This window comes from Pristiophorus japonicus, unplaced genomic scaffold, assembly GCF_044704955.1.
Source record: "Pristiophorus japonicus isolate sPriJap1 unplaced genomic scaffold, sPriJap1.hap1 HAP1_SCAFFOLD_308, whole genome shotgun sequence".
NCBI classification, from domain to species: Eukaryota; Metazoa; Chordata; class Chondrichthyes; family Pristiophoridae; genus Pristiophorus; species Pristiophorus japonicus.
Genome location: NW_027252868.1, coordinates 265,126 through 281,544, shown reverse-complemented (window position 1 = coordinate 281,544; position 16,419 = coordinate 265,126). Strand labels below are relative to the sequence as shown.

At 44.7% G+C, this 16,419-nt stretch overlaps 1 protein-coding gene across 1 annotated transcript in view; it reads left to right on the top strand.

Annotated features, from left to right (window-relative positions):
• Window positions 1-3,262: 3,262 nt before the first annotated feature.
• LOC139249356 (zinc finger protein 211-like) overlaps window positions 3,263-16,419 on the top strand; it is a 43,428-nt gene continuing 30,271 nt past the window's right edge. Inside the window, exon 1 of the mRNA XM_070872341.1 lies at window positions 3,263-3,484. The gene's annotated coding sequence lies outside the window, so the exon portion shown is untranslated. The remainder of the gene's footprint in view (window positions 3,485-16,419) is intronic.

Genomic DNA, 16,419 nt, shown 5'->3' with positions numbered 1-16,419 from the left:
AAAAATCAGCCAGTGCCCCTGCTCTTCATACCGATCCAGTGACCTCAACTGGGAAGTGTGTGGATGTCATTTGAGGACAGGATTTGAAGCTGTGATGCCTACCGCAGTGGAAATCCTGTTGGCACTCACTGAGTCGACTGTCGGTGAGGCACTAGAGGTTAACTAATATCTGTGGAATAGCACCCAGCCAGATTCAGCACTTTCTGGAGATAATAAATCTCGGACGATGAAAGGAATGTTGAATTTAGACAGTGAGGATGGAGGGAGAGTGTCTAGAATAAGGAATTTGCAGCTTAGGGGGGACATGAGGGAACAGAATGTTGTGTAGAATCTAGAATTGTCTGTTCTGAATTTCTATCCTGTACTTAAAGTAACAATGTTTGTAAGCACCATTTATTTGCCGGGTATTAGAAGGGGAGGATCTGCAGCTGGGAAACTCAATCCAAACATTTGACAGATTCCCGGATTGATCAGGATCACCTTATCAGCCTTTGTAAAAACACCAATCACAGCGGAGAGAAACAGGACACATGTTGTGTGTATGGATACACCTTCAACCAATCGTTCAACCTGTGAGACCCGTGCACCCACCTGACTCAACACTGTAAATGTGGGGACAGTGGGAATGGATGCTGTTGTACATGGAAAGTGATTCAGTCGCTCATCTCACCAACAGACATTCGAGGAGTTAGATAACAGACTTTCTCCTGTGAATATAGAGTTGGTTTATTGGGCTGTGATGTGTTTACTTATTCATCTTGTTCACTCTAAACCTTAGCCAATTATTTGATGTGATCGCTTACATTTACATATTTTTAAAAATACGTTTGCAAAGTGGATTCAAATTTAAATTGAAACCAGGTTTGCAGGTGTGATGCTCCATTCACACATCACAGCTGAGAGAGATGCTGTGGGGCACACGCTAAGCCAATATCTGAAGGTGATTAACAGACTGGGTTTTGTGTTTAGTGATCCCAGGCGTGTTATCAACACCTTCCCTGGATACCACGCTAGGAGAGACATTCTGGAGGAATGGGGAAGTGGGACTTGTCCAGAAGAGTAATTGAAGATATGAGAACTAAAATAGTCTAGAGGTAGAAATGTGTAAAATGGTACAGTTGGTAACAAGACATCAATTGGTCTCATTTTATTTTGGAGACATCAAATATCGACACGCGGTGTTACTTGAAATATCAAACTATTAAACTCCAGCCCAGTTATAGGGGTTATTAACATCAGCAGAAACAAACCCCAACTGACAGAATGAATACGATTCAGTCAGGATGTGATTAACAGCAGCAATAACAGTAGAATCTAACCCCTGCAGTCACTTGTGAACTCGCTGGTGTGTCAGCAGGTCGGATGAATGAGTGAATCCCTTCCCACACTCAGAGCAGGTGAACAGCCTCTCCCCAGTGTGACTGTGACGATGCATTTCCAGCTTACAAGGTTGGGTTCAGTTCTGCACCCGCTGTGCGCAGAGTGAGAATAAATTCAATGAGCTGCTGATTTTCTCTGCTGGGTCTTCTGTGCTGGCCCAACAGGGTGAGCCTGGGCTGGCCCAATAGGATGAGCTGGGCCTGGAACCGGGGGGATTCACAGGGCCAGTGGGCTGTGATTCAGGGCCCGGGACCGAGCCCGGGTGTGCGTGAAGCGAATGGTGTGGAGTGTTGTCTCTCGGTCCTGGGCTCGCACTCGGGCTGTGTGAAGCCCGCGTCCCCCTGGGGTTTATTAACCCATGGAACTATTTGTTCTGTACTTTTCTGACCGACAGGCGACAAATCTCGCACCCGCACCCGCTCCTGGTCCGAATCATTCCATGCAGGTGGTACCGAGATACAGGACTGAGGGAGGCATGCACTGGGACTGGTGTAAGGCACTTCGGCTTGGGCATACACTGGGACTGGGGTAAGGCACTTTGGGGGTTTGAGGATGTAAATGTTGATTCCTGGATTCTTTTACCTCAATCTGGTTTAGCAAAATTACTGAAACGAATACCGTTTGTGCTTTAAACAAAGCAAGCTTTTATTTAAAAAGCAAATCCCGATCGGGGACTTTATCAGACAGAAGGAATGCATGTCTGTTCGAACGCACTCACTTCCTACGGACAAAGTGACGTTACATTGTAAAGGGACGACGGTTATACATTTTCGGCAAAAGATAACAAGATAGGGCCAGAGTGACATCCCAGCTCAGCCCATCTCTTTTTATCCCTCCTTCCTTTTGTCCACTCATAAGCCGACCCAAGCATGGTCCGATTTTAAACAAAGACCTTCTGTCAATGTTTCAGGTTAATAACATGATTTAATAAGACCTTGAGGTTTTTCTGCAAGCTGTGGGTTTTGTTTCAATATGTGTTAGTGTTGTAACATTTCGCAGTCTCGAGTCTGAGATGTTATGGCTATTCCACCATGAATTGTTTGTTAGCTTATACTGTCCCTATACAATTCCCATGTTCTCAACTTCAATGTCTCTGTACATTTTTAAACATTCACATTCCCCCCTTTTATCATTCCATGATAACACTTAGGATCATTCTAGGAGTATCGCATTCATCCGTTCACACTCTATTTCCTGAATCATATTGTTGTTAGTGTCGAGTAGTTCTTTAGTTCATTGGATCATAACTCGGGAGCCCTTGACCACAAGAGGTTTGCTAACCTTGCCATCATTACTTTACAACAAAGGTTAAGGCAACCAACAATTAGATAGGATCTCCAAGATCCATCTGATAGCCAATCAAACCAGCTAGATCCTTCTGCTGGTGTGGATAACTTCTTCACCTTCCTTCTTATGTGATCAGCGAGATTGATTATGTTTTCTGAACTATCAGGAATGTAAGTGCAACATTCAGATCCTATCAGGGCACACATTCCCCCTTTCTCAGCTAACAGGTAATTGAGGGCCATTCGGTTTTGTAATGCTACGGTCCTTATTGCTACCATTTCAGCTGTGATGCCCTCCAGAGCTTCAGCAGTATTGTATTGGCCCCCCTCCTCTCGTGATAGTTTGGCTCTGAATCCATCTGACAGTCTCAGTTAGGGTTAGTGGAACGGGGCGCAAAGGAATTCCCCCTTTGGAATGTATAGGGAATGTGAACACACCCAACATCTAGAAAAGTTCCCATTTTGCGCATAAACATAAGACATGTACAAAAAGGTGTTTACATGGAGCTCTCCTCTCTGTCTCCCCTCCCATGCGCCGAAACTGTCATATATCAACACTATTATACAGACTGTGGCATACAGACAGTTTCATCTTATGGCTCAGGATTCAGATAAATAGTCCAATTATTTTGCTGATTAAAAGAGTTCCGTTCTCCCGTCTCTCTTCTCAGGTCACCGTCGGTGTAGCTGGCTGTCTATCACTACGGGTAAAAGTTCAGACTGGTCCACGTTCCAATTAGGATGCCAACGGCCTTGTTCAGCTATCGAGAAGAGGAAGTCTGGAACAGAAACAGGAGTTAGAATAACCAGTAAAATAGGTTCGTTAGAGGGTGGTGAGCTTGCAGTGGTGCAGGTGAACCCAGGCACCCCTCCCCTCAACCTTGGCTGCAGTGGGGGTAGAGTAACACCTGAAAAGGCCCCTCCCATTGTGGCTCTAATCCCTTCCGAATCCATACTTCCCTGGTGCCACGAGGGACAATTCGGGTAAAACTGGGAGGTCGAGGTGAGCATCTTGAACCTGGTTGTGAGCTAGTCGCAGAGCCTGAGTCAGAGAAAGAACATAGGTGGTCATCAGTCGAGCTGAGATATCATATCTAGGAACAGTTTCCCTCATTAACACCTTAACAACAGTTTGAGCCTTATTGTCCAGGTTAGGGTAGGCTTCAATCCATCTGCTAAACACATCTTCTATTACTAACACATATTTGTAACACTGAACTTTTTGCAACTCAATGTAGTCCAACTGAAATGTCTCAAAGGGACCTTCGGGTAGGGGCGTTTTACCCCAATCACAGGGGACTCCCTTCCCTGGATTATGTTGCTGGCAAACCAGGCAACGACTACTGATGTTCTGGGTGAGCGCCTGGAGTCTAGGGTGCCACCAAGTAGCCAAAAGTGTGTCACTCGTGGTCCTTGCTCCACAATGAGTAGCAAAATGCATACATTCAATAACCCATAGAGTCAACTCGTCAGACATGCAAGTCTGTTCCGCGGGAGTGGTCCAGAGTTTAGAAACATTGTCATAAGTACATGCATAATATTTCCACAACAGTTTATCTTTTTCAGGAGCGTCCTCCTGTGCTTTTATAACATCTTGGATGGTTGGCATTGATTTTTCCGAGGCTAACTTATCCTTTGCAGGATTTTTAGTCTGACTCATAATTTTGGGCACTACCATCTGTTGGTCACGAGAGGCCTGTTTGGCCTCTTGGTCAGCACAACGATTCCCTATATCAACCAGAGAATTTCCGGTAGTGTGGGCAGTACATTTGACAATGGCAATGCGTTTGGGGAACATGAGGGCTTGCAACAAATCAGATACTAGCTGTTTATGGGATATCTCATTCCCCTGTGAGGTTAGGAATCCCCTATTTTTCCATAATTGTCCGAAATCATGGGCCACCCCAAAGGCATACCTAGGGTCGGTATATTGACTGAGATCTTTGGCCAAGGTACAGGCTCGGGTGAGGGCGAATAGTTCAGCTTGTTGAGCAGAATAGGCAGTTTCAAAAGCGGCAGATTCCAAGACTTGATTCTCCTGGTTTACTATGGCGTATCCTGAGATTCGTGTACCTTCTGGATTAATTCCGTCAACATACATAATACAGTCTGGATCTTCAATTGGTACATCAACAAAATCTTCCCTGACTGATGTGGCCTCTTAAATTAAAGATAAACAATCATGACTGGGTTCTTCTTCATCTTGGGGTGGCTCAGTAAGAAAACAGGCCGGATTAATTGCAGTACAGTGCCGAAAGGTCAGCTTAGAATTGTTTAGTAAGTAGATCTCATATCTGCTTTGCCTGGCCATGGTAAGGTGTTGAGTCTGCAGTTGGCCCAGGAGGGCAGCTACGGAGTGAGATGTGTTAAGACAACGGTAGCACAGTCTTTTAGAATTGTATAATACAGTTGAAAGGGCCGGTCATAGAGGGGCCGGCCCAAAGCCGGAGCTTGCAGCAGGGCTGTCTTTAGTTCCTTAAAGGCTTGGACGTCTACGGTTTCTATTTCAAAGCTGCCTTACTTATTTGTATATGGGGTGAGGTGCTTAGTCATCAGGGCAACATTAGGGATCCAGGATCTGCAGTAATTGATCATCCCCAAACACTGTCGCATTTGTTTAGCCGTGCTAGGGACTGGAAACTGGCAAATTGGTTCGACTCGGCTAGCCTCCAAAGCTCGGTGGATACTCGGTATTGCCTGTGATAACCCACTTGGGAGGGGTCCTCTGCCCACACATGAGGATCCACATAGTCAGGTATGTCAGAGCCAGTATGATGCTGTAGAGTCGTTAAGACCTTCTCGGGGTCCCCGTGGAATTGGACTGTTCGGCCATGTTTTACAATTTGCACATCCCGGCTGGTAGGGTCAGCCTCGTCTATAGCCTGGCGCACCATAACTTCCAAATCTTTAGAGTGGTGGGGAGGTAATACTTCACGAGTAATATGTGGTGCCACCGTTGGGGTCTGTCCATTTCCACAAAATCTGCCTTCCCTTCCGGTCCAGTCACTCTAGCCCTTAATAGAATTTCCTTCACTTCCCCTTCGTGATCCTGATAAAAGTTCTGCAGATCCTGATTCTTTCCACTGGGATCGTATGCTAGGGTCACGTGATAGGGTGCCTGCGGCAGGTCCAGAGACCACCACTGAGGGGTTCTAGTGGTATAATACTGCCGCTTAAGGGTTCCCTGTTTTACAATAATCCCATCATCTCCACACTCCAAATGCAACTGGAATTTGCAGAGGAGGTCTCTAGCCATCAAGTTACAGTCCAGATTGGTTGTGATAACAAATCGATGTTCCACCGATTCTTCCTGGTAACCCATTTTAACCGGTTCTGACACCGGGAATGTCGAGATTTGTCCCAGGAATCCTGAAAGTTCCTGTGTTTCAGTAGAGTCCATGCTGACGGTAGGGGCAATTTTTATTCCAATGTCCTTCCTGCCCACAATTAAAACAGTCAATTCCTCTTACCCAGTCCCGGCCTCTTCCCATATCATGCTGGGGACAATAGGGAGGTTTATTAGCAGGGCTCGGGCCGTTTGGTTGTTTAGTATAACCGTATCCTTGCTTATCCATCCAATCCTGTATGCAACACTGCGGTTCTATTGATCCTTCCTCCCGAGATGGCTCTTCCTTTCTAGTCACGTATTCAGTCTTGACCCGGGTTGGGGGCGCACCTCCCCCCTCCCCTTTCTTTTCCTGCCAATAATATCTAACTGCCCTTTCCATTTGTCCGGATAGCGTGAGCAATCGAATAGTTGTTCGAAGATCACATGGACATCTATAGTGATGTGGTCTGCAGCTTGTTATGCATCAGGGTTTGGCATTGGTGTCGGGATTTTGGGATCTTGGAAATCATTTCTAGGTCGGAGGATGTTTCGGAGCTGTCTGACTGCTTGACAGTTCTGCGTCTCGATCGGCGGGGGTGTTTGCTATGTCTTTCACAACTTGGACTGGTAGATTGACTCGAAGATTTATGGGACTGTCTGTGATATCGAGATATAGTTCTGCCCTTTCGAGTGTGAGATCTGGTCTTTTCGGCTATATTGCTTGTGAACTGGGGATCCGAATCGCTATCAGAGGATGAGGAGTCAGTTTGGGTTTGTTGCTTTGGTGATACGGGGTTATTTTTAACTCCTTTCGCCGGAGTGTAAGGTGGAGGGTGTTGGGAAGAGGACTGGAGCAAGGGGCCAGGGGGTGCGGGAGGCGCCGTTGGGCGCTGAGTCAGTGACCACTCATCAATTTCATCATCAGCCTCGGTTAACACAAAGCCAGCCATTTGACTACGTAGTCGGTCAATACCTTTCTCAGAGGTCCCAGAGGATCTCTTAGTAAGTTTTTCGTGCGCACATTCTTTTTTTTTTTAAAGACATCTACAGTTTTAACATGTGTTCCCTCTGTCAATGAGAGTCCCAATTTAATAGCATTTATTTGCCAACTTGACAGAAGTGATGCATCTTTTAATGTTTGACAATCCCTGTGCTTTTTCTTTTGCTACCTCTACGCTTCTAGTGCCACCTCGAGGCCACTGGTCATCTCCTAATAATTTGTTCAGGGCTCCTGATAATTTTCTAAAGTCTTCAGCTCTTTCAGGGAATTCCTCACATAACTTTTGTAGCGGACTATCTGCATCCGTTGTTTTATCACTGATTACCCATTTTCACGCTGCCTCTCGTATTACCGTGTCGTTACGCGTTCGCGTTGTCGTGCGATTTGAACAAACTCAAAATAAACAGACTGTACTAAAACTAACACTGAGCCGCGTCGCCCCGCGATTTGAAATACTTAAAATAAACAGACTTTACTAAAACTAGCACTGACTTTGATATCACTTCGCGGTTCGCGTTGCTGCGCGTTCGCGTCGGCCCACGTTCACTCGGTCGCGACGCCGCGCGTCCCACGCTGCTACGCGTTCACGCTGCCGTGCATCTGCGTCAGCCCTCCTTTGCTCGGCCGCACGCTTACGCCGCCGCACGTCTCGCTGCGCGTTCGCGCCGCCCCTACCTTTTAAGTTGCTGCGTGATTTAAATTCAATCAGTGCCTAGACGGGCCAAGTGATATACGAGGTCGACGTCACACCTGACTTGAACACCTATCCTCTATTTAATTCCCCATAAGCCTTACTTAATTCCCTGTGAGCCTAATTTTCTAAATTTGATTTCTTATGAGCCTTATTTAATTTCCATTAGTCTCCAAATTTCCCTATCCTTTCGTGTCACTGCGCAGTTTAAATCCATTCAGTCAATGAAAGCCCTAATTTAATGGAGTTTTTCTGCCAACTGGACAGGAGTGATTTTTTTTTCTTTTAGACTGCAGTGGAATTTTTCTCATAATTTAAAATCTCAGAACATTTTTTTTCAGCACCTATTTAGTACGTTACTTTTTTTTTTTGTCTTTTCCATAACTAGAGAGAAGTCTGGCACATAGGCTGTGGACTGCTTTTCGTTATCTCAATTGTTCCAGCCTCAAGGTCGTGTTATTTAATATAATATATATATTTTTTTGAATCCATCTCAGTTGTTTTGCTGTGCCTTCTCTGAATGTTTTCTTTCGACAAGTAAGTGAGCATGTTAAATCCTTTTTTTTTTAAACTACCGGGACCATGTAATTTTTTCTTTTTTTTTAAACAAACCTATCCTTTGTGCATTTCCTGGCTCCGTAATCTTAAACTTCCCACATACAGGACAACACTACGAAGGGTTTAAAAAAAACTTTCATTGTTTGAGATAAAACAAACCACAACTCCCCGGCTTTTTTTTTTACAGTAAAAATCACAGAAGCATTTCTCATTTAAACAGACGTTCACAAGAGTCTCTTTTCTTTCATATTAATTTTTGGATCCATGATTGATCATCTATCCCTATCTAGCTCTAACTATAACCTATCTTTCCAAGTCGCCGCTTGGTTTGCGTCATCGCGCAATTTCCCTATCTCTATCCCTATTCTAAGTTTGAAAGGTATTCACCAGATTGTCCTGGATCTCGTTCAGACACTACCTGAGAACCAGCGAGTGGCTAAACTTTCCTCAGACCTTTGAAACCGGGGGAAACTGGAGCAGTATTGAAATCATACTCACTCCAGTGGCCACTTTCCCCTCGTCTCGTCTCGTCCAAGGCTAGTCTGGCTCTTAATTCGCAAGTTTTTGGCAGTCGTCCGTTGAGATCCCACTTCTGACACCAAATGTTGATTCCTGGATTCTTTTACCTCAATCTGGTTCAGCCAAATTACTGAAACGAATACCGTTTGTGCTTTAAACAAAGCAAGCTTTTATTTAAAAAGCAAATCCCGATCGGGGACTTTATCAGACAGAAGGAATGCATGTCTGTTCGAATGCACTCACTTCCTATGGACAAAGTGACGTTACATTGTAAAGGGACGATGGTTATACATTTTCGGCAAAAGATAACAAGATGGGGCCAGAGTGACATCCCAGCTCAGCCCATCTCTTTTGATCCCTCCTTCCCTTTGTCCACTCATAAGCCGACCCAAGCATGGTCCGATTTTAAACAAAGACCTTCTGTCAATGTTTCAGGTTAATAACATAATTTAATAAGACCTTGAGGTTTTTCTGCAAGCTGTGGGTTTTGTTTCAATATGTGTTAGTGTTGTAACATTTCGCAGTCTCGAGTCTGAGATGTTATGGCTATTCCACCATGAATTGTTTGTTAGCTTATACTGTCCCTATACAATTCCCACGTTCTCAACTTCAATGTCCAAAGGGTGTTAAAAGAACAAGCCTGAAGGCTTTGTGTCTTAATGCAAGGAGTATCCGCAATAAAGTGGATGAATTAACTGTGCAAATAGATATTAACAAATATGATGTGATTGGGATTACGGAGACGTGGCTCCAGGATGATCAGGGCTGGGAACTCAACATCCAGGGGTATTCAACATTCAGGAAAGATAGAATAAAAGGAAAAGGAGGTGGGGTAGCATTGCTGGTTAAGGAGCAAATTAAGGCAATAGTTCGGAAGGACATTAGCTTGGATGATGTGGAATCTATATGGGTAGAGCTGCAGAATACCAAAGGACAAAAAACGTTAGTGGGAGTTGTGTACAGACCTCCAAACAGTAGTAGTGATGTTGGGGAGGGCATCAAACATGAAATTAGGGGTGCGTGCAATAAAGGTGCAGCAGTTATAATGGGTGACTTTAATATGCACATAGATTGGGTTAACCAAACTGGAAGCAATACGGTAGAGGAGGATTTCCTGGAGTGCATAAGGGATGGTTTTTTAGACCAATATGTCGAGGAACCAACTAGGGGGGAGGCCATCTTAGACTGGGTGTTGTGTAATGAGAGAGGATTAATTAGCAATCTCGTTGTGCGAGGCCCCTTGGGGAAGAGTGACCATAATATGGTGGAATTCTGCATTAGGATGGAGAATGAAACAGTTAATTCAGAGACCATGGTCCAGAACTTAAAGAAGGGTAACTTTGAAGGTATGAGGCGTGAATTGGCTAGGATAGATTGGCGAATGATACTGAAGGGGTTGACTGTGGATGGGCAATGGCAGACATTTAGAGACCGTATGGATGAACTATAACAATTGTACATTCCTGTCTGTCATAAAAATAAAAAAGGGAAGGTGGCTCAACCGTGGCTATCAAGGGAAATCAGGGATAGCATTAAAGCCAAGGAAGTGGCATACAAATTGGCCAGAAATAGCAGAGAACCCAGGGACTGGGAGAAATTTAGAACTCAGCAGAGGAGGACAAAGGGTTTGATTAGGGCAGGGAAAATGGAGTACGAGAAGAAGCTTGCAGGGAACATTAAGACGGATTGCAAAAGTTTCTATAGATATGTAAAGAGAAAAAGGTTAGTAAAGACAAACATAGGTCCCCTGCAGTCAGAATCAGGGGAAGTCATAACGGGGAACAAAGAAATGGCGGACCAATTGAACAAGTACTTTGGTTCGGTATTCACTGAGGAGGACACAAACAACCTTCCAGATATAAAAGGGGTCGGAGGGTCTAGTAAGGGAAATCCTTATTAGTCGGGAAATTGTGTTGGGGAAATTGATGGGATTGAAGGCCGATAAATCCCCAGGGCCTGATGGACTGCATCCCAGAGTACTTAAGGAGGTGGCCTTGGAAATAGTGGATGCATTGACAGTCATTTTCCAACATTCCATTGACTCTGGATCAGTTCCTATGGAGTGGAGGGTAGCCAATGTAACCCCACTTTTTAAAAAAGGAGGGAGAGAGAAAACAGGGAATTACAGACCGGTCAGCCTGACATCGGTAGTGGGTAAAATGATGGAATCAATTATTAAGGATGTCATCGCAGTGCATTTGGAAAGAGGTAATATGATAGGTCCAAGTCAGCATGGATTTGTGAAAGGGAAATCATGCTTGACAAATCTTCTGGAATTTTTTGAGGATGTTTCCAGTAGAGTGGACAAGGGAGAACCAGTTGATGTGGTATATTTGGACTTTCAGAAGGCTTTCGTAAAGGTCCCACACAAGAGATTAATGTGCAAAGTTAAAGCACATGGAATTGGGGGTAGTGTGCTGACATGGATTGAGAACTGGTTGTCAGACAGGAAGCAAAGAGTAGGAGTAAATGGGGACTTTTCAGAATGGCAGGCAGTGACTAGTGGGGTACCGCAAGGTTCTGTGCTGGGGCCCCAGCTGTTTACACTGTACATTAATGATTTAGACGAGGGGATTAAATGTAGTATCTCCAAATTTGCGGATGACACCAAGTTGGGTGGCAGTGTGAGCTGCAAGGAGGATTCTATGAGGCTGCAGAGCGACTTGGATAGGTTAGGTGAGTGGGCAAATGCATGGCAGATGAAGTATAATGTGGATAAATGTGAGGTTATCCACTTTGGTGGTAAAAACAGAGAGACAGACTATTATCTGAATGGTGACAGATTAAGAAAAGGGCAGGTGCAAAGAGACCTGGGTGTCATGGTACATCAGTCATTGAAGGTTGGCATGCAGGTACAGCAGGCGGTTAAGAAAGCAAATGGCATGTTGGCCTTCATAGCGAGGGGATTTGAGTACAAGGGCAGGGAGGTGTTGCTACAATTGTACAGGGCCTTGGTGAGGCCACACCTGGAGTATTGTGTACAGTTTTGGTCTCCTAACCTGAGGAAGGACATTCTTGCTATTGAGGGAGTGCAGCGAAGGTTCACCAGACTGATTCCCGGGATGGCGGGACTGACCTATCAAGAAAGACTGGATCAACTGGGCTTGTATTCACTGGAGTTCAGAAGAATGAGAGGGGACCTCATAGAAACGTTTAAAATTCTGACGGGGTTAGACAGGTTAGATGCAGGAAGAATGTTCCCAATGTTGGGGAAGTCCAGAACCAGGGGACACAGTCTAAGGATAAGGGGGAAGCCATTTAGGACCGAGATGAGGAGGAATTTCTTCACCCAGAGAGTGGTGAACCTGTGGAATTCTCTACCACAGAAAGTTGTTGAGGCCAATTCACTAAATATATTCAAAAAGGAGTTAGATGAAGTCCTTACTACTAGGGGAATCAAGGGGTATGGTGAGAAAGCAGGAATGGGGTACTGAAGTTGCATGTTCAGCCATGAACTCATTGAATGGCGGTGCAGGCTAGAAGGGCCGAATGGCCGACTCCACCTATTTTCTATGTTTATGTTTCTATTTTTAAACATTCACATAACGAGCACAGTGGATAAAGGAGAACCAGTTGATGTCGTATATTTGGATTTCCAGAAAGCATTCTATAAAGTGCCACACAAAAGGTTACTGTACAAGCTAGGAGCTCACAAAGTTGGGGGTAATAGGGGGTTGGCTAACTAACAGAAAACAGAGTCGGGATAAATGGGTCATTTTCAGGATGGCAAACTGTAACTAGCGGGGTGCCGCAGGGATCAGTGCTGGGGCCTCAACTATTTGAAATTTATATTCATGACTTGGATGAAGGGACCGAGTGTAATGCAGCCAAATTTGCTGATGATACAAAGATAGGTGGGAAGCAAGTTGTGAGGAGGACACAAAGAATCTACAAGGGGATATAAATAGGCTCAGTGAGTGGGCAAAAATCTGGCAGATGGACTATAATGTGGTAAAATGTCAGGTTAGCTCTTTTGGTAGGAAAAATAAAACAGCAAATTATTTAAATGGGGACGATTACAAAATGCTGTAGTACAGAGGGATCTGGGGTTCTTGTACATGAAACTCAAAGTTAGCATGCAGGTACAGAAATTAATTAGGAAGGCAAATGGAATGCTGGCCTTTATTGCAATGGGGATAGAGCATAAAAGTAGGGAAGTCCTGCTACAGCTGTACAGGGTATTGGTAAGACCACACTTGGAGTATTGCGCACAGTTTTGGTCTGGACTTGTCTCCATTCCCGTGCCGAGGGGATTGCTACACCAGACTGGAGGGGCAACATTTGGGGACACTGATTCCCCACCAATTTCCATTCCGCTTTCTGGTGGATAATGGAGGGACCACTGTGTGGAATGTGCAAATCAGTAAGAATTGTCAGTAAGCTCTTTCTAATCGGAGATTCTATTCAGTGAATACTTTCACACACTATTGTAGATTTTGTACCAAAGATCAGTTTGGAATTAAAGAAAGTTCACAATTTTATTGCAAACTAACTTTCTGTTGAGAGTTGCTGAATTAAGGGGAAAGATAACACACAGCGTTTCTTAAATGGACACTGCAGCCCCGAGAACACAATCAGCAATATATCCAGAATATTAAAGTCCAGCCAAGTTATAGGGTTATTAACATCAGCAGAAACAAACCACAACTGTCAAAATGAACATGTTTCAGTCGGGATGTGATTAACAGCAGTAATAACAGCAGATTACATGTGAACTCGCTGGTGTTTCAGCAGGTTGGATGACCGAGTGAATCCCTTCCCACACTCGGAGCAGGTGAACGGTCTCTCCCCAGTGTGACTGCGTCGATAAATTTCCAGCTCAGAAGGTGATTTTAATCCCTTCCCACAGTCACCACATTTCCACGGTTTCTCCATGGTGCGGGTATCCTTGTGACTCTCCATGGTTGGACGATGGGTTGAAGCCTCACCCACACACACAACACGTTTACAGTTTCTTCGTACTTTGAATGGTGCGATGCTTATTCAGGCTGTGTAACTGGCGAAAGCTCTTTCCACAGACAGTGCACTGGAACACTCACTCGGGTGTGTGTGTCTCAGTGCTTTTCCAGTCACACTGAAATCTTTTCCCACAGGCATCTTTTCCCACAGGCAGAACAGACAAACATTTCTCCTTCCACTTTCAAAGGCCGATGATATTCAGGTCCTGATGAATCGATTGAGTCCGTCAGATCTTGACGTGATGTTTGGTTTGTGTTTCCTGTCTGAAAATCTCCCCTTCTAATATTTTGTAAAAGGAGATAACAAAACTCATCACTGTCAGTACAAGACAGAAATTCAGAATAGACACATTTGGTTTACATGGAACATTCTTTCCTCTCTTGCTCTTCCAAAGCTGTAAATCCCTGTCCCACACATTGTCCCTCCTGCTGTGCTGAAATCCAAACCATTGCACATTTCTAGACTGTTTCTCCTCCACTCCCAGTTTTCACCACCAATTCTGGCTGGGTTCAGTTCTACACTCACTGGTTCCCCTCCCTCTCCTCCCCTGAAGGTGCTGACTCTGGCTGGGCCCCGTTCCACATTCACTGGTTTCCCTCCCTCTCTTCCTGTAAAAGTGCTGACTCTGGTTTTGAGGAACAGGGTGGATGAAGGGGAACCAGTGGATGTGGTGTATTTGGATTTCCAGAAGATATTTGACAAGGTGCCACATAAAAGGTTACTGCACAAGATAAAAGGGTTGGGGGTAATATATTAGCATGGATAGAGGATTGGCTAACTAACAGAAAACAGAGAGTCGGGATAAATTCTCGGGTTGGCAATCAGTAACTAGTGGGGTGCTGCAGGAATCAGTGTTGGAATCTCAACTATTTACAATCTAGATTAACAACTTGGATGAAGGGACTGAGTGTAATGTAGCCAAGATGGGAGGAAATGCAATGTGTGAGGAGGATACAAAAAACCTGCAAAAAGACATAGACAGGCTGAGTGAGAGGGCAAAAATTTGGCAGATGGAGTATAATTTTGGAAAGTGTGAGGTTATGCACTTTGGCAGAAAGAAAATCGAAGAGCAAGTTATTATTTAAATGGAGAAAAATTTGCAGTTTAGCAGGACCTGGGGGGTCTTGCTGCATGAAACACAAAAAGTAAGTATGCAGGTACAGCAAGTGAACAGGAAGGCCAATGGAATCTTGGCCTTTATTGCAAAGGGGATGGAGTATAAAAGCAGGGAAGTCTTGCAACAGTTATATAGGGTATTGGTGAGGCCACACCAAGAATACTGCGTGCAGTTTTGGTTTCCATATTTAAGAAAGGATATACTTGCTTTGGAGGCAGTTCAGAGAAGGTTCACTCAGTTGATTCCGGAGATGAGGGGGTTGACTTATGAGGAAAGGTTGAGAAGTTTGTGCCTCTATTCATTGGAATTCAGAAGAATGAGAGGTGATTTTATCGAACCATGTAAGATTATGAGGAAACATGACGAGGTGGATGCAGCAAGGATGTTTCTACTCATCAGGGAAACTAAAACTCGGGGACATAGTCTCAAATAAGGGGCCACCCATTTAAAACTGAGATGAGGAGGAATTTCTTCTCTGAGGGTTGTAAATCCATGGAATTCTCTGCCCCAAAGAGCTGTGGAATCTGGGTGTCATTGAATATATTTAAGGTGGATTTAGACACATTTTTGAGCGATAAGGAAGTAAAGGGTTATGGGGAGCGGACAGGGAAGTGCAGCCTAGTCCATAGAAAATAGGTGCAGGAGTAGGCCATGCGGCCCTTCGAGCCTGCACCGCCATTCAATAAGATCATGGCTGATCATTCCTTCAGTACCCCTTTCCTGCTTTCTCTCCATACCCCTTGATCCCCTTAACCGTAAGAGCCATATCTAACTCCCTCTTGAATATATCTAACGAACTGGCATCAACAACTCTCTGAGTGAAGAAGTTTCTCCTCATCTCAGTCCTAAATGGCCTACCCCTTATCCTAAGACTATGCCCCCTGATTCTGGACTTCCCCAACATTGGGAACATTCTTCCTGCATCTAACCTGTCCAGTCCCATCAGAATCTTTTATGTTTCTGTGAGATTCCCTCTCATCCTTCTAAACTCCAGTGAATAAAGGCCCAGTTGATCCTGTCTCTCTTCATATGACAGCCCAGCCATCCCTGGAATCAGTCTGCACTCCCTCAATAGCAAGAACGTCCTTCCTCAGACTAGGAGACCAAAACTGAACACAATATTCCAGGTGAGGCCTCACTAAGGCCCTGGACAACTGCAGTAAGACCTCCCTGCTTCTATATTCAAATCCCCTAGCTATGAAGGGCAACATACCATTTGCCTTCTTTACCGCCTGCTGTACCTGTGTGTCCACTTTCAGTGACTGATGAACCATGACACCCAGGTCTTGTTGCACCTCCCCTTTTCCTATTCTGCCTTCGTGTTTTTGCCCCCAAAATGGATAACCGCACACTTATCCACATTATACTGCATCTGCCATGCATTTGCCCACTCATCTAACCTGTCCAAGTCACCCTGCAGCCTCTTAGCATGCTCCACACAGCTCACACTGCCACCCAGTTTAGTGTCATCTGCAAACTTGGAGATATTGCACTCAATTCCTTCATCTAAATCGTTAATGTATATTGTAAAGAGCTGGGGTCCCAGCACTGAGCCCTGCAGCACTCCACTAGTCACTGCCT